This window comes from Paroedura picta, chromosome 13 (genome assembly GCF_049243985.1).
Source record: "Paroedura picta isolate Pp20150507F chromosome 13, Ppicta_v3.0, whole genome shotgun sequence".
Lineage (NCBI taxonomy): Eukaryota > Metazoa > Chordata > Lepidosauria > Squamata > Gekkonidae > Paroedura > Paroedura picta.
Window position 1 is genome coordinate 20,105,959 of NC_135381.1, and position 27,891 is coordinate 20,133,849.

Below are 27,891 nucleotides of genomic sequence, written 5' to 3' on the forward strand. Positions count from 1 at the left end.
TTTAGACCAATGTTAAAGATTCATCCACTTATTCTTTTGCACACCCATCTTTCTCTTGCTCTGCATGTGTTGCTGGCGCTTGCATAACTCTACCATCCAACATCCAGGTGGTGCATGGAAATCGCCTGTAACAAGAGCTGATCTCCAAGCAACAGAAATCAGTTCCCCTGGAGAAAATGGTTGCTTTGGAAGGTGAACTTGGTGGCATTATAAACTTTTGAGATCCTTCTTCTCACCAATGCCCCCCCCCCAAAAAAGATTCCAGAAGTTTCCCAGCCCAGGGTGGCCAACCCTAAACACCGCCCTTGATTGAAAATAATGGCAGACTTGTGTCCTTTCTCTGCAGCAGAGCTCTGCCACCTTTGAAACACCAGTTTTTAATATTGAGGCCAATAGGTGGTTTGGAGATGTTCTGCTCTCCTTCTTTAGCTGTAAAAAAAATTACCTCTCCCCCTATAAAAAGTATAATATGTTCTCATTTACTCTTTCCTGCTAGCAGATCATCAGACACGATATTCCGCAGCAATTGCTTCTGAGTCCTTTCATGGTATTATCATGTGCAATAGATTTCATAGTCAGATAGATCTAAAGGTGATGTGGGCAAGAATTCATTTACATGAATGGAATCAACGGCATCTCTTCAGAGGGGCTGTCTTGCTCGCACCTGAGACATTTCTTAGTGTTCTTCACAACCCTTTCCTGGGACCAGCATAGCAAGCAGCATTCATGCTGGGTTCTGCGCTGCTTAGCCATGGAGTCGATGGCTCCCCCCCAATCCCGTCCGGTTTTCATCTCTGCAAACTGTAGCTATTATGTAGTACCCTTTCAGTAATTAGGAACAGTCACTCTACTAATAGCTGTAGTGTGTTGCATTGAAGAACTGCGATCTGCTGTATTCGGAGTTTCTCTCTTTGTTTCACTCCTCATTCCCAGGCTCAGGCTGGCCAGTTCTACCCTTTTGAGCATGGTCCTGTTTTTACAGCATGATTTCACACGCTTGACGTGTGTACATGAGATGAAGACAGATGCTTTGGCTGTAGTTTGGCATAAAGGCTGAAGACAATGGCTGTGTCTTACCTGCATTTTCGTCACTCGGAGGCTGCAACATCCTGCGATGACTCGTATGAATGAGCTACCCTGGATGAAGCAGCACAGCCAGAACTTCTGCATCACCCCACAACCCTCGCACGATGTTTTGCAATGAAAGCTGTCTGCACGTTGAGCAGTAGCTCATGGACTGAAGTCATATGAATAATTCTCATGTAACATTCTGCTCACGTACAGCTGAATGTAAGATTTAAGCACCACACTGATGGAGGTACCGGGCTCCAGTTTCAGTTGTAATATGAACAGCATTGGCTTGTTCTTAAGGACATGTGTAAATGCACATGCAGGCCATACATGCTGCCATTGTAGCATGTGAATAGGGCTACTGAATACCTTGATTGCCATCTGGGATGATCCCTGGCAGGTTTTAATTTTTTTAGAATAAAGATATAAATATACCTATTTGCCTTTATTAAAAACTAGCTTCAAAGCCCATTCCTAAGAATGGGTCCCCTCCCCTGGCCAGGCAGCTTAAGGTGGCTTTGGGCGGCAGCTTGCAGCCAGAACAAGTGGGGCGGGTGGGGACTGGGCAGCTCGTTAGCAGGGCCGAGACAGAGCTCCTTAGCAGGCAGGCAGCAGGCAGGCAGCAGGCCGGGAGGCCCTCATTATCTAGCCCTCCACCATGACCCTTTGCCCAGGGCCCTCTCACCTGCTGCTAGCTCCAGGCACTGAGGCGTCTGAGAGCAAAGAGGCTAGAGTCCAGGGCTGGAGGGTGGGAGCCGCGGGGGCAGGGCCAATCAGGACAAAGCTGGCTGCACCCTGATTGGCCCTATTCCAACTTGGACAGCCGGACACGTCCCACCCCCTAGGCTGTTTCAGAAATATATAGAGGAACAACAATGAATAAGGATATATTTTATAATAAAATAATCCAGGCAGCGTTGATTTCATGATTTGGCAGTTGCCTTATGAATATATATTACTGCCATGCATAGTGCGTTCAGACCTTTGATCCATCCGGCTCAATGCAGATTCTGGTTGGAAATAGCTCTCCAGAGTCCCTCAGACGGAGCAAGAACATGTCCAACACTAGCTCTCCAATATCCTTTTAACTGTATATGCTGTGGGTTGAACCCGGGATTTTTCTGCATGAAAGCATGCATGGACCTGCAGCTTCAGACTGCAAGCACAGAATTTGTGATTAGAAATAAGATTAATCATCCTGTGGGCTGCATTTTCCTCCCAATGAACAAGGTGTTGGATGTTTTGCTTGCAAAGTCCAACTGGACATGTGTGGGTAATGTCTGGTGATAGCTAAGCCCCCAGAACTGATAGTGTTTGGGGTACTGGGCTTAATTGCTTCACCTTTCCCCCTCCCCATCGCCAAGCAGTGTGAATTGTGCAAAATACATGACTAAAAGCATTGCTAAGGTCAGCACAGAAGTTTAGTCACTCCAAAGAGCTGTGGGTTTTAGTCCTGAGAAGAATGAGTACTGCCTCTAGGACTCAGGACCTTATAAGGAAGGTGCCCTCTAGGAGCCATCTTCCTCTGTTCCCTTTTTGCCTCTTCTTCGGTGACCTATACAACGCCAGAATGGTGGCGCTGTTGTGAGGTCACAGCAGGACTTTGGCTAACTTTGGGGCCCTAGCAAATGCTGACCATCATCATCAGTGGAAACTCAACAAGGATTGGAGGACTTGTCTGAGGTTGCTTTTACTGACTGTCACCACCAGCCACCATCTTCAAGCCCTGCTGCTCACTGACCCTGCCCAAGGGCCAAAGCAACTGACAGTTTGTACCCAGGGGGCTTTCTACAGCAAAATCCCACGTCTTGCCAGCTCTGGTTTGGGAAATTCCTGGAGATTTGAAATTGAAGAAGAGTTTGGTACTTATATGCCGCTTTTCTCTACCTGAAGGAGTCTCAAAGCAGCTTACAATAGCCTTCCCTTTCCTCTCCCCACAACAGACACCCTGTGAGGGAGGTGAGGCTGAGAGAGCCCTGATATTTCTGCTCCTTCAGATATAGCTTTATCAGGGCTGTGGTGAGCCCTAGGTCACCCAGCTGGCTGCATGTGGGGGAGCAGGGAATCAAACCCGGCTCACAGGATTAGAAGTTGTCACTCCTAACTACTACACCAAGCTGGGGGGTGGAGTCCAAAAAGGAGAGGGGAAGGAGGTCAGCAGGGTATATTGCACCCTCCAACACAGCTGTTTTCTCCAACGGAACTGATCTCTGTTGTCTGGAGATCCACCTCTGATAGCAGGATGGGAGCCCCCTCTATATGGCTTCTCAAACTCTTACCTGATGAGTTTCCTCCCCTCTTGAAATGTTGCTCTTCCTAGGAATTCCGCAATCCAGAATTGGCCACTTGTGAGACCTGAGAGTTCCAGAAGTTCTACTTGGCATGCATGGCTTGCTGAACTGTTAAGGTTGCCAACCTCCAGTGGGGACTTTATATTTCCCAGAATAACAACTGATCTCCAGACTATAGAGATCTTTTCCTGGAGAAGATGCTACTTTGGAGAGTGGACGCTGACATTCTACCCTGCTGAGTTTCCTCCCTTCTCTAAATGTTGCTCTTCCCAGGCTGGCCCCACTAAACGTCTAGGAATTCCCCAATCTAGAGTTGGCCACTTTAAAGACGCCTGGGAAATGGAGAGAGCAGAAGGGGGCAGGGTGAGGCAGCAGCAAGGATGCAAGATGGCGGTGGCAGAAGCTGCCACTTCCTCTCCCCTATTTCATGACTCATGACCTCAGTATAGCCATTCATTTCTTTTCTTCAATCATCATCCATCCACCTTTCTCACTGAGACGCCAAGTGGCTTACCCAATACAAGAACAAATCAGTTAGGCAGCAGAAGGCATCTAATAAACATTGCAGTGGGACTGCAGGATGCAAGAGGATTACAGAATCAGAAAATGATGCCGCCAGAAAATTAACAATAAACAATGCAGAAAGTAGATCCCAAAGGTAGAAGAGAGTGCAATAAAAGCAATATAAATAGAACGAGCCACACAGACAGTAGTGGGATTTTTGCCCTGTCTTCCAAAACAGAGAAAGAGTCTGGCCCTTTGCAAATTTCTTTAATGGGCAGTTGCAAGCTACTGAGTCATCATTATGAAAATTTGTTTGTGGTGGAAAAAAAATGAAATGGGAATTAAGATGAGAGCTGGTAGAAGTAACTTAGTTCTTAGCTTAGGTCTGCTTTGCAATATGAACAAAGGTTTTTCCTCCCCTCCTCTCCACCTTTCAGCTCCACCCCCAGCAGCTTGTTCATTGACCTCTGCATTGGAGTTCTCGCAAGGTTGGAAAATCCAAGAGAAGGCTCAGTTCTGCCAGTGACAGTAGATTAAACCCTGTGTTGTAGCCCATTGCCCCTCGTCTTAGATACTCCGGCTTTACCCTGATATCCAGCATGCTTTGAACATCCACACATTTTTCCCTTAGAACATCATCTTAATTCTTAATTAAGATCACTGAGCAGATGCTGCTTATATTTAATTTAAATATTTATGGCATTTGCTTAAGCTTTTCAAAATGAATTAAAGCTCAAATGAGGAGGCCAGTATCATCGGGCTTATCACTTCTGCTGTTGAGTCCAATTAAGAGACCCGTCAGGAATTCGTTTAAGGGTTGCTCCGGAAGCCTCATTTTTAATGGTGTGCGCTGTTAGGGGGAGCAGAAATAACCTCAGCTGTATATTTCCATAAACAAGCCATCCTTGGTCTCTCCCCAAAGCTCTTAATTCACAGTCGCCTCAGCGTTAAGGCAGCCTTGTGGCTAAAAGACTAGTGTGGATCCGTAAGCAGCTGGGAGGTCCCCCGTTCAAATCCTGCATCTGCTGTGATGTCAGGTAGCTTTAGGTAAGGTCCCTGCAACTCATCACCAATATGAGGATTGTAATACTTGAGAGTCTTACTGGATTGTTATCCAGCACGTGCAGAATAAGTCTAGATAAAATCATTCTGGCTGTGCAATATCTGAAGTTATGGTTTTGAAGTTATCTAGTAAAATCTCACTCTGCATTTAGATAGGAAAAACCATATACACTTGTCTGTGTGAAAAGGATCTAGGAGTCTTAGTAGACCATACATTGAACATGAGTCAACAGTGTGACTCAGTGGCTAAAAAGGCAAATGGGATTTTGCGTTGTATCAAACGGAGTATCATGTCCAGATCGCAGGAGGTGATGGTACCAATTTACTCTGCTCTGGTTCGGCCTCACTTGGAGTACTGTGTTCGGTTTTGGGCACCCCGGTTGAAGACGGATGTAGACAAACTGCAGCGTGTCCAGAGGAGGGCAACAAAGATGGTGAGGGGTTTGGAGACCAAGACGTATGAAGAAAGGTTGGGGGAGCTTGGTCTGTTTAGCCTGGAGAGGAGACGGCTGAGAGGGGATTTGATAACCATCTTCAAGTATTTAAAAGGCTGCCATATAGAGGATGAAGTTGTTCTCGCTTGCCCTGGAGGGACAGACCAGAACCAATGGGATGAAATTAATTCAAAAGAAATTCCGTCTAAACATCTGGAAGAAGTTCCTGACAGTTAGAGCAGTTTCTCAGTGGAACAGGCTTCCTTGGGAGGTGGTGGGCTCTCCATCTTTGGAGATTTTTAAACAGAGGCTAGATAGCCATCTGACGGCTGATTCTATGAAGGCTCAAGGGGGTGGCAGGTTACAGCATATAAGCGATAGGGTTCTGAGTGTCCTGCCTAGTGCAGGGGGTTGGACTAAATGACCCAGGAGGTCCCTTCCAACTCTATGATTCTATGAGTGCTTTGTGCATGCTCTGGAAACTATCTTTATAAGTCCGTAATGATTACAACTGTCTCCACACGACATAGATGGCTTGTTTATTTATGATTTATTTACTTCGACCATTTATTCCACATATGGAGAAGATGGCTGCTTTGGGAGGTGGGCTGTATGGCATTCTACCCTATAAAGTTTCTTCCCCTCCCTAAATCCCACCCTCCCTGAGTCCACCCTCAAATCTCCAGGTATTTCTGAACCCAGAATCGGCAGCCCTAATCCAAACCGTGTCTGGCCCCAGCCGGTATTAATTATATTTTATTTGTATCTGTATTTTAATTTTCTGGAAGTGGAAGCCAGCTTTTGTCCATGCAGCTGAAGAAAAACACAATTAATAGCCATCACAAGCCACATCTTTAGCATCTCGCTTTTCTGTGTGTTTTCTGCTCCAGAGGGCTTCTAAAGATGTTTTGATTCACCCCATCATCTGGAAGTCAGAATCCGGTGGAGAGAAGTGGCAGAAGTTAGACCACGCAAGACAATGGAATTGGTGCCTGCAGCAAGCTTGTTTCTGAGTCTTTCAACACCGTATCCCAGTGGGTCCACAAAGCGAAAGGGGGAACCTCTCCTACTTCTCAGCCTGCCACTAATCTCCTCTTGAGTCACTCAAAGGACAACGTGAAGCTTGCCCAGGTAAGAGCCAATAAGCACTTTTGAAACCTGTGGCTTGCAACAGAATTGAGCTGCTCTGGTTGTGTGGCTGTCTTTTCCTTCTATGTTTTTATTGCTTTTTCCATTGGTATAGAGCAGGGGTAGTCAAACTGCGGCCCTCCAGATGTCCATGGACTCCAATTCCCAGGAGCCCCTGCTTCTGGGAATTGGAGTCCATGGACATCTGGAGGGCCGCAGTTTGACTACCCCTGGTATAGAGGAATGTTACAACTATGAAGCACACAAGAGACCAGCAAGGAGATTGCATTAGGGAGGTGGGCTTGACTGTGGTGACTGAGGTACATGAAGGATGCAACAGGCCCTTAAGGACAAAGAGACATGCCAAGGTGGAGCCATTCCAGCCCACGTTACTGGCATTCATATCATAATAGTTGATGCAGACCCTGTCGGCAGGTATCTGCAGGGTTTTAGTAAGCAGCTCACACACTAACTTCGAGTAAGCCTTGTTCCGCGGCCCGCCAATCTTGCCGAGGCTACACAGCGCACAGGGCTCGGCCGAGCCCCCAAAGGTCATTAGCTGGTCGGTCACGATGTGGATCGCAATATACTGGGCGGGCTTGCCCGTCGCCTTGGCCAGCTGCTGGGTCAGCTCCCCGGGCAGGCTCTCGGGGACGGCCTGGCGGCTCACTTTGGTGTTCATCACGAGTATCGGCATCTTGGCGGCAGCGCGCAGCAACACCCACTGAGCGCAAAGCGGAGCGACTCGCGGCTTTGTCTGGTTGCGTGGCTGTCTTGGCCCATCTGGGGAAGGGTGATTGTCCCACATTTCCTCATATCTGTTTGAGCCAATTTCCTGAAATAGATTTTTGCTAAGTGGTGGTTGCAGAAATGTTTACCTGATTAAAGACTTCATTAGCTTTTATTGCCTTTGACTCTTTACAACTTTTAATTAACCTCACTGTCTTTCCCAACTCTTATGATTTTCAATTGACTTGGTTTCAATCCATGTGAAGTCTGCCCCTCCCCCCCAATACAAAATTATTTTTTGCTTTGCTAAAAATACCCTGTGCTCTCCTGTAGGTTTACTGGCTCTGCAACCACAAAGCTTGTTATGAGGATAATGAAGGAATACTAGAAACAGATATAATACTTATAATGTTGCAATCAAATTAGACAGCCTACATGCATAAACACACACACCCAGCATTGTAAGTTGTGCAGCTGGAGAACTGGTGTCTTGGGAGCAGGGTATAAGAGGCTTACAAAAATCTAATTTTATGGTGCATTTTCTTTAAATTTCATTTCATTTCAAAAGTCCTGGAAATTAAACACATAATTTAATCTAATTGCTACCCCAAAGCAAGGGTGAGTAAACTCAATTGAATTGGGGTTTTCCTCCCTCCCCATGGCAAGTTACTACCAGCAAATTAATCAACTGCATTAATTAGATGCATTAAAGTGTATAACAGCAGATGGGAATGGGTTCAGTGGAGAAATGAGATCTCTGGACGTCAAGGCCCTTTGGCCAGCAGCCACCTGGCACTAACTCTGTGCAGTGTTTTATTTTTATTATTATTATTATTAACACCTTCAGGGCAAGGCTCCTATTAGACCCAGCAGTTTGCAAATGTCTCTCCCAAAGTGATCTTGCTTAAATCCTGTTCCTTTTTCAATCAAGGGATGTCTCACTTTGACATGTTTCAAGTTCTCATCTGGGGAGGACCCTGACTCAGTTCCTGAAGAGAAATATGAATGGTTTCAGCCCAGTTTCCGTGAAAGACTGTTTGGCCCACTTGACTGCTGTTCTGCTGCAGAAAAGAGCCAGGCTCATATAGAGTGACAATGGGACCCCAGTGGTATGCCCACCAAAGGAAATGGCCTGGGCATACCCCCCCCCCTGTTTCTACAAACAGGTAGTGTAGAAAGGAGCCCCTGAAGTCAGGAAGGAGGCATGGGACCCTCCTTCTGGTCCATCCATCCATCTGGTTCTGGTCCATCCCTCCGGGGCAAGAAAGGACAACTCTGCTCCATCCTCTATATGGCAGCCTTTTAAATACTTGAAGATGGTTATCAAATCCCCTCTCAGTCGTCTCCTCTCCAGGCTAAACAGACCAAGCTCCCCCAATCTTTCTTCATACATCTTGGTCTGCAAGTTGGCTGCTTTGATATAAATTTCCCCATTTCAATTGTGTTCCTCCCTGTGAGTAACTAATCTGGGAGGCTTTATTTTTGCCTCATTTCTCTTCCCTCATGCTGGATTTCCCCTTTTATACTGAGCACCTTTTTCTGAGGTTGATTTTTTTTTTGGGGGGGGGGGGGGGTTTGTCTCAATTGCCGGCATCAAAGAAACAAAAGGGTCATCAGCAATGAGGCGTTTCAAAATCATTGACAATCAGAAAGATTCAAGAACGGTGGCTCTATCAGCTCAGCCCTCGTAGAAAATGCAGAACTCACTCCATGATGCACGGGAGTGATTCAGCCTGTGCTTTGCTTGGCAAAGAGATAGATGGTCCTTTGTCTTTTGGACTCCCCTGAAATGGGCTAGAGGGAGAGAGGGAGAACTGAGACAGTCCTTGGCAGTTTGGGATGGAAGTGCTGGAACTTCACACTGCAAAGAATATCAAATGGCTTAAGTGTGGGGACAGTTTGCTTTGGTTAACCCATTTCTAAAGGTAAAGGTAAAGGTAAAGGTATCCCCTGTGCAAGCACCAGGTCATGTCTGACCCTTGGGGTGACGCCCTCTAGCGTTTTCATGGCAGACTCAATACGGGGTGGTTTGCCAGTGCCTTCCCCAGTCATTACCGTTTACCCCCCAGCAAGCTGGGTTCTCATTTTACCGACCTCAGAAGGATGGAAGGCTGAGTCAACCTTGAGCCGGCTGCTGGGATTGAACTCCCAGCCTCATGGGCAGAGCTTCAGACTGCATGTCTGCTGCCTTACCACTCTACACCACAAGAGGCTCTTAACCCATTTCTAAAACATGCTTTATACTCTCCCCCAGCTTAACAAATGTCAAGCTTAGAATGTATTTTTTTCTTTACTTGTTTTAATGACTGTGTTGTGTTAATGAAAGGGCTGACAGTATAGTAAAGAACACACAATACTTGGGGACAGGGGCTTGCCTCACCCTGATCGATTATGCATGAGGCGGCAGCAGCAGCGCAGTGGGGCTAATCGCCGATTATGCATGATGCTGCCGCCATCCCACCCCTGGCCCGGCACAGTGCCTCAGATACCCTGCAGTATGCAAATTCGGGAATTCCCACACTCCCCATGATACTGCGGGTGCCATCCGTGGCCCTCCAGCACCAGCCCTGTGCATAATCGGAAGACCCCCCCCCCCGACCTACAGTGTCCCTGCAAGGACACCACATACCCCTGTCAGATCCATGGAGTCGAGGAGGTGGATGGGGGATTCTCTCACCATGGCAGGAGAGCGGCATTCCACTCCCCTGCCATTATGCAGTGGGGGCCCCAACCCCCTGCTCCCACCTGCTGCCCCTCTGCAGGCCACCAGGCTCTTTCGGACCCAGCATTCTGCATTCTTGTGCTCTATGCCAGGGCAGTCTGCATACGCCGGGGGATTCCCTCTCCTATGCATGCACGGGAAGCAGTGGGGCATGCCACCCCACCGTAAGGACCCAGCAGCAGCCTGGAGTGGCTGCTGCCATGCGTAATTGGTCTTTCTGTCTCTCCTGTGAAATATTCTTCCCTTGACCTCCTCTCCTTCAGTAGAAGAAATCTGGGGTCTCACCAAGGCCAGGAATAATCCTGTGAGTTCAGAGCCCTTTTATCTGGCTTGGGCAGCTACAGCAGAGCCCACATGAGCAGGACATTAACAGTCTCCCTGCCCCATACTCCACCAGACACCTGAAGGTTTCTGTTGCCTAGCTTGGCAAAGAGTTGTGGGCAGACACTGTGAACAGGGTTCAATCCTTTCAAGTCGTGAATAACTTTTCCGTTGCTTTGGAGAATGTAACCTCTGTGGATCTTTCCAGTGTTGCCATTCTACTAATCTTTCAGCAGTAGCCTGAATATAAATAGATGTTCTCCTTTTGTAAAGTAGTCTTTCAGATATTAAAAAATGACGTTATATCCATTCTTAATTCTCTTTCCTACAAGGCATAGCATATAAGCTCAACTCCATTTAGCCTTTCCTCCAACGTCATTTCTGTCAATTTTGCTGCTCTCCTTTAAATTCTGCCCGGTATTCCAACATTTTCCTTGAGACACGGGGATCAAAACTGGGTGAAGTAAGTGGTCCAGTAGTCATTGCCGATTGCTGGAGTACAATGACCTCCTGCATCTCTGTTATGAGATTTTGTATGCAACATCTTCATTTTTGATTGAGAGTACAGGAAGAGAGAGCAGTGCTTATTGGCTGTACTTTAATCTGGAGTATAAAATGTGATGTTGGCTATTTCTTCTTGTGCACTCATTGCTTCTGCAAATGCATAGACATTTCCCGTGGCCATGGAGTATCTACATGGTGGGCATTCTCTATTTTCCCTTCTCTTTCCCATTGACCCTGCCATTTCTCACCTGCAGGCTTTTTGCCAGCTTTTTACAAAACAAATCTTGGCCGTAGGCATGTTGCTATAGCGTTTTAAAGCTATAATGATAGAGTACCTACAGATTAGAAAGGAAAAAGCTAGCAAAAAGCTCAGTAGTGGTGCTGGGGAAATGGTGAGATCAAAGGGGCTGGAAGAGAAAATGGTACCAATGTGGGTGGGGAGATCCAAAAATGTTTACCTTCCCATTCATCCAGTGACCGAACCTGCTCTGAGCATAATCTTTCCGGGAAGATCTTATCAAAGCAAGTTTTATTTTATTTTTTTTTGGGGGGGGGGATAAAGTGAGGCGGGGGGAAATTTGAATGGTGGAGATTATATGACCATATTGTGCAGAAGCCTCAACCCTTGCAGATTGGAAGGAAGGCAGAGCTAGATCTTTGAACGGAAGCAGCCTTGGTTTGTAGTGTCAGCCACCTTCCATCTCCTTTGCCAACTCTTTCTTTCTACCTCCCTTTTCTGTGTTCACCTTTGTACAGTCTCTTGCTTCTGGGTTCTTCTGTCAATGGCTGGATGGGAGATTTGCTTCCATGTTCCTGATTTTGATCACAAAAGCCGGAATTGGAGCTGGTTGATTCTGGGATGGTTAATAAAAAGTAGTTTAGAGTGGTTTCTTAGGAATGTCAGAGACTGGAATCTGGGCTTTAAAACCCAGTTAAGAAGGGGCTTTGGACTGCTCATCATAGCTATAACTCTCTCAATCAATCTTAGATCTTTTGTTGAGTTAAGGGGGGGAGGCATGAATGTATGATGAAGTATGGAATTTCAAAGATGCAGTCATGTTAGTCTGTTGTAGCAAAATTAAACAGAAGTCTAGTGGCTCGTGAAATCCAGAGCTCACTTCGTCAGCCAAAGTTGGCAGTCAGTTGCACAGTGGTACATGCTGAACTCTCGTTAATTTCAGTGCAACATAGCCATGCAGAACAGCACACTGAATGACAGCCAAGGGTATCTGCGTGCTTGAATACTTCCTTGCGGCCTTTCGCTGAGGCAGTAAATATTATCTCCAGGATTGTGTTATCAACCAGTCAGCAAGTGGCATCTGCAAGGTTGATCATTTGTGTGTGTGTGTTTGTGTGTGTGTGTGTGTATATATATATATGTGTGTGTGTGTGTGTGTGTGTGTGTGTGTGTGTGTGTGTGTGTATGTGTATGTGTATGTATATGTATATGTATATGTATATGTATAAAGGTAAAGGTATCCCCTGTGCAAGCACCGTGTCATGTCTGACCCTTGGGGTGACGCCCTCCAGCGTTTTCATGGCAGAATCAATACGGGGTGGTTTGCCAGTGCCTTCCCCAGTCATTACCGTTTACCCCCCAGCAAGCTGGGTACTCATTTTACGGGCCTCGGAAGGATGGAAGGCTGAGTCAACCTTGAGCCGGCTGCTGGGATTGAACTCCCAGCCTCATGGGCAGACAGCTTCAGGCAGGATGTCTGCTGCCTTACCACTGTGCGCCACAAGAGGCTCTTATGTATATGTATATGTATATGTATATGTATATGTATATGTATATGTATATGTATATGTATATGTATATGTATATGTATATGTATATGTATATGTATATGTATATGTATATGTATATCAGATGATACTTTTGTTGGAAAAAGAGGTACAAGTGTTTTAACTTAATTCCTTCCAAATCCTTTCCCACCCCACAATAATACATTTAAAAAAGGCTTTGTTTTAATCCATTCTTGAATTAAAAGGATATGTCTACATTATTGCATTGAGCTTCCTTGCTGATCGCATGTCATTTCTTGAGCAGATTAGAGTTAGTCATCACCTTAACTCACTTAATGGTTTAATAAAGAGGGGGATTTGTTTTTGTAATTGGGCATATTGTTCTAAACAAACCTGATTTGCCTCTCTCGATCAGCTCAGCAGTTGGCGTGTGTGGGGTGGGGAGGAGCAGGCTTCTTGAATAGATGCTTGCCTCTTAGCATCTGGCTTTAAAGGAGCAATTAGAGGGGGAAGAAAGGAATGAGGCAGATCGTGGGGATCATGCGTGCTGCAGGGGAATGATTGCAAGTGACATACGAGAGGAATTTAGAGTGCCAGCAGGCTGCCGCTGCCACTGCCGCCACCAAAGAAGGAGCCATTCAGCTTGGAGTGGCTGAAAAAGAAAACAAAATGGCGGCATCGCTTGTTGCTTTTAATGACCTGTGCCACTTGTGACTCCCTCAGCCGAACATGGCCAGCCAACCACATATGGCTGCTGTGACCCTCCTTTTTCTCGCCATCCCAGACCAGGTTTATTGTGCTCCATGTGTGCTGACATCCATAGCTGCCTGGTCCCATGATGGATCATTCATCCTAGGGAGGCAAAACTTTGTGCAGAAAGTTTTGCGTTGTTTGACTTAGAAGTTTGCTCATGAGCAGAAATGGTCCTAGTAAACATTCTAGGAAAGCCAGGCTAGAAGACCCAGGGGGACAACTCCTGTTTATGATGCTCTGAGTTTCCTGAGCCCCTAGTGGCTTCAGTGTAGAACTGCATTACAATTATCTTTAACTGCTCCTGCGGAGCAGATTAAATAAAAGGGTAAGGGCACCTGGGGAGGAGTTAGGGAGGGCCCTGTCCGGGATAAAAACTCAGAGGGGCCTTCCAACTGGCACTCAGGGGCTGGCTGCTTGGCCCAGGCTTGCCTCGGACGCCAGGGGAGTCCTCCTGGCAACCTCTCCTCCCCGTTGGGAAAGGAGCGGGGGCGCCGTGAACTCCCTGTTCCTTTCCGCCCAACCCCAACTAGCGCCACTGTTCTCCCGCTCCTGGGGCCCCGCTGGGGGTGGGGGGTGGGCTACGGCCTTCTCCCAGCCCCGGGAGCAGCCTTGCCACGTCGCAGATGTGACAAGGCTGCTCCTGGGGCCGGGAGAAGGGCCCAGGTCACAGCCGGAGGGGGCACCACCAACCACCATCCCGGGCCCTGCAGAAGCCTTTTGCCATTGGGGGGGGGAGGCTTCTGTGCTCCCGCCCAGCCGCCCAGCGCTGTCCCCAGGAAGGGGGGCTCGCGCCCATTTTATCATAAAATAAAATGGGCTTTCAATCTAGTTTTAAAATAAATGTGTTTGTTGACTGCAGCATTGGAGGTGGTGGCAGAGCTTTAGCTGCCCTTCAGCTGACTTGGGCGCCAGGAATTTTGTCACCCTAGTGTGCACCTTCCTGCTGGCTCTGACTTTCTTCAGGGAACTGATCTCTATAGTCTGAAGATTCATTGTAATTCCAGGAAATTTCCTGGTCACAACTGGAGTTTGGAAACCCTAGATCTAACTCAAAGTCCCTCTGGAAAGGGCAGCTCTTCAAACCCAGCCAGAAGGCCTTGAGGGAATCAGCTATTCTCGGCTCCTGTGGGAGTGAATTCAAAGTAAAGGGTGCAAGCAAGCCGTTGGGTAGCAGATTGTCAGGATGCACTTACAAGGGCCCAGAAGGCTTCTGTTCCCCTCTGGGAAGGAGTGTTAAGTTCTTGCCTTCTGGATCATGTTAATTTAGGAGACAGTTTGGAGGGACTTATGGAAGCACGGTGACCCAATCTTCGTGTGTCACTCATCAGTCTATGCCAGGGGTAGTCAAACTGCGGCCCTCCAGATGTCCATGGACTACAATTCCCAGGAGCCCCTGCCAGCGAATGCATTCTGGAGGGCCGCATCTGGAGGGCCGCAGTTTGACTACCCCTGTTCTGTGCCATAGGTTAAGCTGAGAGACAAGGAAATTTCCTCAAACGTCTCTGCTTGTTGCCTGTCATTCTCTTCACTGCAGCATACGTTTTCCCCTCTTTCTTTACCTAGTAGATCTGTTTATCCTAGATCGTTTTATGTGCTGGAAAGTCTTAGATTCATTCCCTGTTCCATTGTCAAGGTCAGCCTGAATCATGCCTAACCATCATATTAAAAAGTAAGTATTTACGTGGAACATTTCCTAAGCAACCCACATGTCATTCCTGTTCTGTTTTTGTACCAAGGTTCAAAGTTTACATGTTTCACTGACACTAAAATTATATGTAATGGGCCTTATAGAGAGTGTTCTGCAGTTCTAAGCTAGGAAACAATTTTCCAGAAGCATCCAATAAATTCCAAATAGCTCGGAAACAATGGAGAAGCAGAACCAATTTTATGCACAATTAAGCCAACTGGCCAGGGTTAAGGACTGCATAGCATGTAATGCTGCAGCTGCAGAAAGATGCTAGTTGCACCTCACTGTATCAAGTACCTTAAGGCAGTGGTCCCCAACCCCCGGTCCAGGGACCGGGACTGGTCCGTCAATCAGTTGGTACCGGGCCGCGGCTCCTCCTTGTCCTCCTCCCCGGCTGCTGCCTCAGGGGCTGCCCTGCCACTCTGCCGCTGGCTCACCTTTGGTGCTCTCTAGTAGCTACCATGGCTGGGGCTCCCCCTCGGCATGGCATTACGCAGTTGCTGCTGGCAGTGCCCCTAGTGGGCAGTGAGAAGTCATGGGCACCAGCAGGAAAGCAAATGGAACAGGGGCTCAGGCGGTGGTGACGTCCCTCGGCAAAAGACTACTCCCCCCCGGGCCTCCGTAAAATTGTCAAACATTGACCAGTCCCCGGTGATAAAAAGATTGGGGACCACTGTCTTACGGGTCATGCTAGACTCAAATCCAGTAGCATCTTAGAGGCCAACAAGATTTTTGGGGGGATGACCTTTCAAGAGTCACAGTTCTCTTCCTACAAAAGTGTTGGGGGATGCTGAAGATGCTCTTCAGACCCAAGGAGCCAATGGCTGATACTAGCTTCAGCTCATTTATACTGATCTGCTTGCCGCTGACTTCCTTCCCACTTCTCACAATAGGGCAGCTGTGTTTGGTGGATACCTTGAATGTTTATTAGGTTCTTGATGAATAGATGAATGCTTCTTTTTTTCTGGAGCAGAAGATGCAGTACTTTGACTGAAGTGGCTAATTCTTGTTTTGTAGCTTCTTTTAAGATTGTCTCATTTTCTTGGATTGTTGAGGACTCCGATCAAATGGAAGGAATTGGCCGATAGCAGAAATGGCTTAGAAATGTTTTGATGTGATTTTCGTCGGGATGTTGGTGAATGGATACATCTTCTGGTATTTGATATGACTGGGCACACAATCCAGACATTAGCTCACTGTGAGTGTAGAGACTTCCAAGTACAGAAATAGAACCAGAATGGTTTGATTGACTGGGGAATTTATACTCTACCTTTTGACTTGGTGCGTTTAAAAGATATATAAAATATATAGATCTATTTGGTCAGATTGTAGTGTGCCTTTCAACTAGAAAAAATTCTCAAGGCAGATTATAGCTTAAAATGCAACAACAATTAGTTATAATGTAATTAAAATATTAATTAAAATAGAAGTCCCTAGTCTGATTGGCGTGCCTTTGACATCTTCTGGGAAGGCAGGTCTTGAAACCCATCCAAAATGTCTTTGAGGAGGAAGCCATTTGCACCTCCTATTGGAAGATATTCCAAAGTTGGGGGGCAATGGGCAAAAAGACCCTCCTTGACCAAAAAGACCAGAAAGAAACCAGAAGCCTGCAGAGATTTTCTTGAATGTTGGGGTGACATGTTTCCATTTGCCAAGGCCAGTGACTTGTTTTTCACCCTTTGGAGCCTCCTATACTATTCTGAAGGCTGCCCCCAACAGAATTGCCATGCAGCCCCTGCCAACATCCCTACTTTATACAGCTCTAACCACAGACTTTCTCTGATCCAAACAAAACCCCGGAGAGCACAGTGATGTCTGAAGGGCTTGTGCTGGAAGTTCTTTTGAATTCAGAAAAACACATTCTTACCAAGTTGATGTCCTTGTAAAATGATCATAAAATAAATCGTTAAAACTTCTGCGGCTTAAAATAAAGCCCCACAGGTCTCCTTAACATCAGTATGTCTGTCTCCTTATACTTCTCCCATCTAGCAAGGGCATCCCTGCAACATGCCAAGCTCCCAACTGTGAAGCTTGCAGATGAGGCTCTGCTTGTCAGCCAGAAGTCTGTCTCCTCCATGGGAAGAGCAGCTGAGATCCAGGGGGTTTGGCATTAGACATAGAACGCAGGAGAGGAGGCAGACTCTGATACATGGACCCTGGGGCAGTTATTTAGAAAGGAACTCTTGGCAGGATAAAGGGAATGACTAACTTTATCTTTTTTTGAGAAAGGGGAATGCTGTGGACATAGTTTACCTTGATTTCAGTAAGGCTTTTGATAAAGTTCCCCATGATATTCTTACTGAGAAGTTGGTAAAATGCGATATGGATCCTATTACTGATAGGTGGATCGAGAACTGGTTGACCGATCGCCCCCAAAGGGTACTTGTTAATGGTTCGTCATCTTCTTCTAGAGGAGAGGAGTGGAGTAGAGTGCTTCAGGAATCTGTCCTGGGCCCTGTGTTGTTCAACATATTCATAAACAATTTGGATGAAGGAATAGAGGGTGTGCTTATTACATTTGTAGATGACACTAAATTTGGGGGGGGGGGCAAATTTCCCAAAAGACGAAGTCAGAATACAGGATGATCTTGACAGTAGAAAATGAAAAATGCCTCTTTTGCCCTCAATCGCTCCTAGCATTAGGCTCTTCTCCAGGGAGTCCTTCCTTCTCATGAGGTGGCCAAAGTATTTGAGTTTCATCTTCAGGATCTGGCCTTCTAAAGAGCAGTCAGGGCTGATCTCCTCTAGGACTGACCGGTTTGTTTGCCTTGCAGTCCAAGAGTCTTCTCCAGCACCAGAGTTCAAAAACCTCAATTCTTTGACGCTCAGCCTTCCTTATGGTCCAACTTTCGCAGCCATACATTGCAACTGGGAATACCATAGCCTTGACTAGACGCACTTTTGTTGGCAGGGTGATGTCTCTGCTTTTTAGGATGCTGTCTAGATTTGCCATAGCTTTCCTCCCCAGGAGCAAGCGTCTTTTAATTTCTTTGCTGCAGTCCCCATCTGCAGTGATCTTGGAGCCCATATGGAGTGGGGGGCCACTAGGATTAGCTCCCACTAATTTCTGGAATGCCTCTCAACTAGAAAGGAATTTCCTGAGTGGCACAGAAGAGTCTTCCCTTAGTGACAAAATACATGCTCAGAGTGTAGAAGATGCCTGTTCCAGTACTTGGTGTTTTTCTATCAAAGGCCAGAAGTGTGAGCCAAGATCCTCATCTTACGTTGATTCCCTGGAGGGCTGTGGTGAAAAATTGAACGTTGTATCGAGAATACAGTTTTGTGGACGGCAGCCCCAATGCTTCCATGACCCTCACTGAAATATTGTGTGCCAGAGTGGAGAGGGGTCCGTTTGGCATGTGATTCTCGAAAGAGAGAGCCCCTTGGCCCTCTCAAGTGTGGTAATAAAACAGCATAGGATGGGGAGAAAAGCATCCGAGTCTCGACAAGACCTGCATTTGATGTCACCAAGGAGCACTGCACAACTTCTCAGAGCTCTGTTAGTGATTTTAGGGAACTGTAATAGGGTTTTTTTTTTCCTCTTGAAGGGGATAATTACAAGCAAACAATGTCTGTGTTCGCGTGGCTGGTCCATCCACCAAAGGGTTGTCAATCATGATTGTTATGAAAGGCATGGTATTTAGAAACTGTCAGTTACATTGCCAGAAAGAACCAGAAAACTATTTGAGAGCTCCTCTATTGAGAACACAAATGCTTACGACAAATTGCGGTGATGGGCGTCATAGACGTTTCAAGAACAGTCTACTTTTAAGGAGGAAAACTTCCCAAAATCTTGACTATTAAGAGTCTGCAAATAGTACTTCTTCCCATAGCCAAGAACTTTATAGGTTAAATACAGGTTTGGTCTGTCTGTTTCAGTGACCAACTATGAGCCATGAGAATATCTGAACTCCAGAGAAATACTGTATTTCTTTCTTTCTGTTGTTGTTATTGAGCATAGAGACTGAAAGAGCTGGCATGGTGTAGTGCAGGGGTAGTCAAACTGCGGCCCTCCAGATGTCCATGGACTACAATTCCTAGGAGCCCCTGCCAGCAAATGCTGGCAGGGGCTCCTGGGAATTGTAGTCCATGGACATCTGGAGGGCCGCAGTTTGACTACCCCTGGTGTAGTGGTTAGCATACCAGACTAGATTCTGGAAGATCCAGGTTCAAATCCCTGCTGTGCCTTGGCACTTGCTGGATCACACTGAATCCGTCTCTGTCTCTCTCTGTCTTTCTCTCTCTCTTTCTCAGCCTTATTTATTTCATGGGGTTGTTATGAGGATAAAATGGACAAGGAGAGGCTGAAGTATGGTACCATGAGCTCTTTGAAGGGAGGACAGGGTTTTAAAGAGCCAAATGAATATATAATCAGGGATGCCAACTTCCAGAGGGAACCTGGGGATCCTGTGGAATCCCTACTTGTTGCTCCTCTCCAGGCAACGGACATCAGTTCCATTGGGAAAAAAAGGCCACTTGGGGTGGATTGCAAGGAAGTCCCCATGGAAGCCCCTCCTCTCCCCGAGCCTTGCACTCTGCAGGCTCCACCCCCAAGTCTCCAGGTTTTTCCTAACCCTACTTTTTATGCATTAGTCCAATATTCTCTAGTCTGGCTGACTAGTTGCCAGCCTCAGATTGGAAAATACCTGGAGATTTTGGGGGTGGAGCCTGAGAAGGGCAGGGCTTGGGGAGATGAGAGACCTCAGTAGGGAATAATGCCATAGAGTCCACTTTCCAGAGATATAAGAGAGCCAGTTTGGTGTAGTGGTTAGGAGTGCGGACTTCTAAACTGGCATGCCAGGTTCGATTCTGCGCTCCCCCACATGCAGCCAGCTGGGTGACCTTGGGCTTGCCACGGCACTGATAAAACTGTTCTGACCGGGCAGTGATATCAGGGCTCTCTCAGCCTCATCCACCTCACAGGGTGTCTGTTGTGGGGAGAGGAAAGGGAAGGCGATTGGAAGCCACTTTGAGCCTCCTTCAGGTAGGGAAAAGCGGCATATAAGAACCAACTCTTCTAAGTCACAAATTGCACCTGGGACCTTTGCTAGGTACAATCCTTTAGCTCTAATCTATGTCCCCTCCCCCAACAGAAGCTTTATTTTGCAAAGAGAAGCCCAGGGGGTCCTCATCATGTTGCAGGCCATGTTCTTGCAAAGGTTTAGGCCTTCATGCTAATTGGCTCAGGCTGAATCGGTGTCCTTCCCTTCTTCCAGCTCCCTGAAAGGATAGCCTCATTACCGGAGCGGTTTTGGTTCTCTTCATTACCATTTTCTTGGCTGAGTCAAACAAACTGTGAGCGGGCCAGACATGTGGAATTACTGCCCTGCAGGGCTTTATCAGAACTGCCAGGACAAAGTGGATTCATTTCCTGTAAATATATTTAAAAGGCAGTGCTTATGAAGGAGGTGGACACCAGGCAGCAAAGGGCTTAATCTAGTGATTAAAACCACTGGAGCAAAGCCAAATGGAATAAGTAAGGAGGAGAAGGAGTGCTGCTGGGCCTTTAAGTCTACACGGGCTTCCTCTTAAGGCAGATTCGAGGGAGATGCAGTGTGTGAAACTTGATCTGCTGGTGATGCCCCTTGATTTCTGCCCCTGCCTAAAGAAGTCTTGCCTTATCACCTGCACCCTAACTGAAGCAGGACGGGGTCAGAATAGGCAGTGCAGTTCACACAGCGGAAAGCTGCATGTCTTTTAGCATAGTATGAATGGGATCCAATCAGCTTTTGGGGGATGATGGAGAAGAGAGGAGGGGTCCCCTTTGGCCATCAAAACAGCTATGCTGGCAATCATGGGGCCTGCATTGGCAAAGGACACGTGGACCATCTGCTGTAGTTACAAAGGAGAATTTGGCAAGCTTAAGCTAAAAATCTGGTTGGATTCAACTCTATGGCCGTTTACACACTGGGAACTTCACTGCCCCAGCTCACATGCAGGAGCACAAATCAGGGGTGGATGAGGTGCACTGGGCCAAATGCTCCCCCATGTGAGTGCAGGCAGGCAGGCAGCTGGAAAAGCCTGCTTAGAGCTTGGGTTAAAGCCACTGGCAGGGAAGAACTTCTTTGGTGACCCTCTTATCTTCCTGTGCTCTGTGAAGGCGGTTGCTTTGGCCCAGAGGCAGCAGGAGATTCTTCTTAAAGTGCTGGGGCTGCAGTATTCCAGTGGGTTTGTTGCACTGTGCGAGCTCAAGGTATGGAATTACTTTGATCCATTCCGTACCTTTTCCTGCTATTAATTTGCACTTTGGCGTATGGCCCAAGGAATGACCAGCTCATCACATGGGTACACACCACACTGCTCCATTGTGCATTACTGATGAGGTCATGCACACCCAACCCAAACATCTGTTCTGGTGCCAAAAAGCCTTTGGCAAAGCTCCCATGGAATCTTTGTTAAAGGTTTGTCTGCACCAGAACAGACGCTGGGGTCAGGGGTGCATGAGCTCAACAGTTATGCACAATGGAGCAGTGTGGCGTATAACCGGGATTGTGATGTGGGGAAGGCAATGTGTACCAAGGCAGGCAACGGCCCAGTGGCATGTGTACCCCGTATTGTGATGCAGACTGGCAATGTATCTTGCCTTGAAAGCCATATGAGGCTGCCATGTCAGGTGGGGTTCTAAAGCACACACACCTATACAGATATTCAGGGATATGGAATAATGGAGCCGCTCCAGGGTGAAATAGTAGCTGTGCGCCACCTAGTGGCCCGTAATTCTTTGTGGTGCTTCTTTCGGGTTTTATCTGCCTTCTGCTTCTTTTGTTGCTTAGTATATGCCCCCGTGGCTGTGAAATGCTAAGACACATGTCTGCCTTGAAGCTGAGGTGCACAGGGAGATATGGTAAGATTAGAGGGCAACCTTAAATGATATATGAGACTGCCTTCTGCTGAGTCAGATGCTCTGGTTCATCTCCCCTGTGCTATGTTCTTTGACCAGCAGATGTACTCCAAGGTCAGAGTTCTCTCCCAGCCCACATCCATTTAACTGGAGGTGCTGAGGATTTGAACCTGGGGGTGCCTGCACAGAAAAGCAAGTACTCTGTCACTGACTTAAGCTGTAAATGATGGTCCACAGACAACACAGAGAAGGAAGCCATGTTAGAAATCTTTTATTCATAGAATCATAGAGTTGGAAGGGGCCATACAGGCCATCTAGTCCAACCCCCTGCTCTATGCAGGATCAGTCCAAAGCATCCTAAAGCATCCAAGAAAAGTGTGCATCCAATCTTTGCTTGAAGACTGCCAGTGAGGGGGAGCTCACCACCTCCTTAGGCAACCTATTCCACTGCTGAACTACTCTGACTGTGAAATTTTTTTTCCTGATATCTAGCCTATATCGTTAAGAGCCTCTTGTGGCGCAGAGTGGTAAGGCAGCCGTCTGAAAGCTTTGCCCATGAGGCTGGGAGTTCAATCCCAGCAGCCGGCTCAAGGTTGACTCAGCCTTCCATCCTTCCGAGGTCGGTAAAATGAGTACCCAGCTTGCTGGGGGGTAAACGGTCATGACTGGGGAAGGCACTGGCAAACCACCCCGTATTGAGTCTGCCATGAAAACGCTGGAGGGCGTCACCCCAAGGGTCAGACATGACTCGGTGCTTGCACAGGGGATACCTTTACCTTTAGCCTATATCGTTGTATTTGTACTTTAAACTCATTACTGCGCATCCTTTCCTCTGCAGCCAATGGGAACAGCATCCTTCCCTCCTCCAAGTGACAACCTTTCAAATACTTAAAGAGGGCTATCATGTCCCCTCCCAACCTCCTTTTCTCCAGGCTGAACATTCTTATAAACAGCTCATATGGTGCAAAAAGAGCCATGTGTTTCCTGGCTTCCCTAAGATATCTGTGAAGAAATTGATGGAGGGAACAAGGAGAGGAACAGCAAACAGACTGAAACATCGGGGGGCGGGGGGGGGATTAAATATATCCTGAGTGTCCTCTGTTTCCAGAAAGAGCCTACTTCCCCTGGAGGCAAAGGGCTCACCTGGTAGTCGTCCCAGCAAATGAAGGGGGGAAATCTCCACTGTCCTTTCAGACTGGTGTGTGGAGAGAGGCAAAAAGATAAAGGGGCAATTTCTCACTAAAAATCCCCCTGCAGAACCTGGAGGGACATCTCTGCGAGCAGCTCTTATCTTTGTAATGCCTCCTTGCCTTTTCCCTTCAGGTTTTGCACTTTAAAAAGTTTCCACAGCTACAGAGCCTTGGGCACATGCCTTGCGATTTCCTCAGGGCTGGGAAGAAATGACTGATGAGGTGTTTATTATTGACAAGATTGCTGAGCTGGAAACTGAAATGCATAATTCTTGAGGAGGAGGGGGGAGGGAAGGAGACCATCATGCAAGGAAAGCATGTCACTGATCTTTGCAAAACTGTGGCCTTCTGGCGAATGGGTGCCAAAAGAGTCATGGAGGGAGGGGTGATAAAAGTTTGGCCCGCTCTTCTTCCATTAAAACAGGAGTAGTCAACCTGTGGTCCTCCAGATGTCCATGGACTACAATTCCCATAAGCCCCTGCCAGCGTTTGCTGGCAGGGACTCCTGGGAATTATAGTCCATGGACATCTGGAGGACCACAGGTTGACTACCCCTGCTTTAAAAGGTCTTTAAAATAGGCAGTGGGTGTCCCCTGGAGAAGGGGATTGTGGAAGAAGATTAGAAAGAAGAGGGGCAGCACAATGTTTAATGTCAGTCGATGGGTTTAAACTGCAGGGAGAGAAACTGATCTGGAACATGGAGAAAACATTTCTTAATAGTCTGACTCACACATACAAGGACACAGCTTGATTTCCTTGTGATTTGATGCCTCAGGTGCAATGTAGACACACAGAGCTTAGGGTTTGGACTGAGTGAAGTCTGGCTATCAGACTGTTAAGACTGACTCATGGTTGGGGGGGGGAGGAGACAATTGATGCAGGAACGGGGAAGAGTCAAAGTAAATACTGCTGAGCTAGATGAACCAAGGACTATACCTTGATGTATGGTGTGTTCTGACAGCCCATTTACACATGCTACTAGCGAGTGAACCTGTATGTCCAAGGCTATGTCAGCAGTTCATAAATAGAGGCTATTTCTCATGGGAAGCTTTAGGAAGCTCTTTTGGAGGATTCAATACCAAGCATAAAGTTTACCACTGCAAAGAAGTGTAAATATTGTGCCAGCATCTCAAAGACCTAGGCCTATTACGCACAGGTGTTCCCCCGCACTTTCACCATGCATGTCTGTCAGGTTTTCTTTAATCATTTTGCATTGATTTTCCTCCCTTCAGTTCTGGGTTTGCTTTCTAGTCGCTGTTTCCTTGGGTTTTCTGAAAGTGTTTTTGTACTGATTTCCACCTTGTTTCACTTCCAAGCTGAAGGGTCAGAGTACCTTTGTTGGCATAAAACCAAGCTGAAGGGAATACAAAAGCATACAGGTTCCCTTGGATCCCCCTTCCCCTGTCCTTTTGCTGCCCCTCAGGGGTCACTCCCCTGCCCACATCAAGGTCCTTCTGCCATTCTCCTACCCCCCCCCCCAATCAGTGTACAAACTCCATTTCCCCCATTTAATTTTGACGTGTAAATCCACCAGTATGAGACTATTACTGAATTTAAACAAAATAATAAATGATGGGGGGAAATTTTAAAGGACATTTGTGAAGGTTTTGTTCCCTGCTAGTATTGACTTGAGACTGGGATCAGAAAGGGTCCCCAGTGCAAAAAACCTAAAACAAACAAGGATTTCAGTGCTGTATGCAAACGAAGGAAGGAAGGAGGGATTGTCAGTGTGGAATGAAATTGATACAGGATGTAAAGACACTGGGATGGGAAATCTAAAGCTTTGAAAACATTTGTCCGTTAATGCTTTATTGAACAGTCTTTTTTTTTTGAGGGGGGACACCATTTTGGCAGTCTCTGGAAGCCTAACATTAAAATGGCAGCTGAGTCACATGGACCTTCTGCGAACCACCAACCAACCACGTAATAGTTGTTGGGACTGATTCATTTAGCGGAAGAGGGCAGTCCGCACAGGACAGTGTTTGCTCAACTTATCAAGAAACTGTGAATTAAAGAGAAAGACAGGTTGTTTCAGGCTGAAGACTGAACTGGAAATCTTACAGTCCATGCTCCTTTATTTGGCACTAGTCTTCTAATATACCCAATGCTGGAGATTATGATCTCTAATGGCCAATTGATTCTGGAACAGGCTGTGTCTGGTTTCTCAGTGGCGTTTGTTGGCTAAAATATGTCTTCTTAATGTATACTGGCGAATGGTGGCTGGTAGCTATGACACATGTCACATAATCAGGTTGAGAAGCGATAGAGAGCAAACAGCTTTGAACCTGGAATTTGAGTAGTGGTGGAGAGAAGTCTGAGTTTTGGCATTGATTGGGCACCTCCAAGTTTGCCAGACTTCATGCTCTGCTTATATATTGACAAAAGGATGGATATAACAACACTATAAATATTCAGTGGTTTCTCCTCTGAGATTTGATGTGACAGCTCTTGGATCCTACTGCCATGTTAGGAAACTACCATCGCACAAGGAGTGTCAGGATGTTGTGTGCCTTATTGCTAACCATTATGCCTTAACCTAGTTACAACTGGAAGCCTAGTTACAACTGGAAGCCGCTTTCCCATCCCACTTCCAGTATAGCTTGATGGGCCACAGGCATAAACTAGGCAACTTGGATCCAGTGAAGAAGAAGAGTTGGTTTTTATACCCCATTTTTCACTACCCAAAGGAGACTCAAAGTGGCTTACAATTGCCTTTCCTTCCTCTCCCCACAACAGACGACCTGTGAAGTAAGCTGGGTTAAGAGAGTTCTTTTAGATTAGAGCCATTTAGGGAAACAGCTTGGTGTAGGGGTTAGGAGCGCTGACTTCTAATCTGGTGAGCCGGGTTTGATTCCACGTTCTGCCACATGCAGTTAGCTGGGTGGCCTTGGGCTTGCTACAGCATTGATAAAGCTGTTCTGACTGAGCAGTAATATCAGGGCTCTCTCAGCCTCACCTCCCTCACAGGGTGTCTGTTGTGGGGAAAGGGAAGGCGATTGGAAGCCGCTTTGAGACTCCTTCGGGTAGAGAAAAGCAGCATATAAGAACCAGCTCTTCTTCTAGAGACCACCAGTCTTAACCCCTATACCTAGTTGGCTCTCTCAGTGAGAATTGAGACAGTGAGAATTGTCAGTCCGAAGAATATTTTCCCCCTGAACACTGTCATTTGCACCAGATTTTGATTCCCACAATCCATTTCAGAAACAAGTTGCGGTTGAAAAGTGAGATAGAAGTATAATATTTAGAATCATGGAATTGGAAGGAACCTCCAAGGTCATCTAGTCCTACCCTATACACAATGCAGGAAACTCACAACTACCTGCCCGCCCACAGTGACCCCGATTCCATGTTCAGATGGTGTCCGTCACCAAACCCAGAATCTGGCCAGTCAGGCCTGGAGGAAATTTGCCTCCCGACCCCTAAGTAGCAATCAGCATTTCACAACATTTTCAAAGTTTGGGTATCTTGTCAGCACACGTGGGTCTCCTGGAATCACAACCAACCTCCAGTTTACAGAGATCATTTCTTCTGGAGAAACTGGCAGCTTTCGAGGGGGGGGGCTTCATGGCATCATACCCCCACTGAGCTCCCTCCTTTCCCCAAACTCTGCTCTCTCCAGGTTTCACCCCCAAATCTCCAGGAATCTCCCAACCTGCAGTTGGCTTGGTTTCATCCATCACATGCAGCCCAGTTCTGCTGTAAACAGGAGTTACCCTGAGTTAACGAGACAGGATTATCAACTCTCCTCCCTCCGGCCCAGGGGTAGTCAAACTGCAGCCCTCCAGATGTCCATGGACTACAATTCCCAGGAGCCCCTGCCAGCATTCGCTGGCAGGGGCTCCTGGGAAATGTAGTCCATGGACATCTGGAGGGCCGCAGTTTGACTACCGCTGCTCCTGCCCTTCTTGGAGTTCCGTAAGCAGAAGGTTCTGTCTCTGAGCCACAAGAACTTCAGGGAAATGTGAATGTAATTCAGCTGTCATTTCTCCAGAGAGGCAGTGTGGGAGGACAGGCATTGTTGAAGCAGAATTCAAAAAAAAGGGGGGGGAGCACCCCACAGAGACTGTAACTTCATTGAGGATTCACAAGGCACCGCAGCACTGACAGGAATTGTTTTTCTGTTGGGGGGGTTTGCATTGTTGCTGGGGATGGAGGAAGGAGGTTATGCTTTCAGTAGTAAGGTAGACTTGGGAGCCATTATGATCTTAAGCTGCTCAAAGCCAGCTGCAGAGCTCAGCAGCACCCCGTGGAGAGAAGAGACCGGATGCAGCCATTGAAAGCCCGGCTGCTGGGCTCTGCTCAGTGCCCAGAAATGGAGCCTTCCCCGGGGGAGGGGGGGTTCACGTGGGCAGCTGATTCATTCAGCTCACTGCATTCCAAGCTTTGCTTGGCTGTGCCAGATGTCTGAAATACAGCCAACAATCTATTGGGAGAGCAGTCATCTCCACCGTCCGTAGAGGAAAGGGAGATAAACTGGGTTCTCTCAAAGTCTTGGCAAGCAGCCCCAACTGACTGGAACACAGTTCGGTACAGGAAGAGTAGGGAATGTGTCACTTCAGTTTATTTGGGCTTGAAGGAAATAGTGTTGCAGTTCCCTGGTGCGCCACAGGACCACAGGCTGACTCTGCCCAGCAGCCCTGAGAGCCATTGGCAGGATGTCACTAGAAAAGAGAATCATTGGCCAGGATATCTGTATGAAAGTGGTGGGTTTAGAAGAAGAAGAACTGTTTTTTTGTACCTCACTTTTTACTACCCAAAGGAGTCCCAAGGTAGCTTCCAATCACCATTTCCGCTCCCCACAATAGACACCCTGTGAGGTAGGTGAGGCTGAGAGAGCTCTGTGAGAACTGTAACTGGCATCAAGTCCCTCAGGTGGCTGTATGTGGAGAAGGTGTGGGGAATCACAAC

General features: G+C 47.1%; 1 protein-coding gene and 1 pseudogene across 10 annotated transcripts in view; one reads left to right on the top strand and one right to left on the bottom strand.

Annotated features, from left to right (window-relative positions):
- The window catches only part of HTR2C (5-hydroxytryptamine receptor 2C), a 220,955-nt gene that overhangs the window by 156,717 nt on the left and 36,347 nt on the right, over nt 1-27,891 (top strand). For all 10 annotated transcript variants that reach the window (XM_077308341.1, XM_077308340.1, XM_077308346.1 and 7 more), the window contains one exon: nt 6,253-6,493. The gene's annotated coding sequence lies outside the window, so the exon portion shown is untranslated. The remainder of the gene's footprint in view (nt 1-6,252; nt 6,494-27,891) is intronic.
- LOC143823045 (macrophage migration inhibitory factor pseudogene) lies at nt 4,631-7,263 on the bottom strand (annotated as a pseudogene).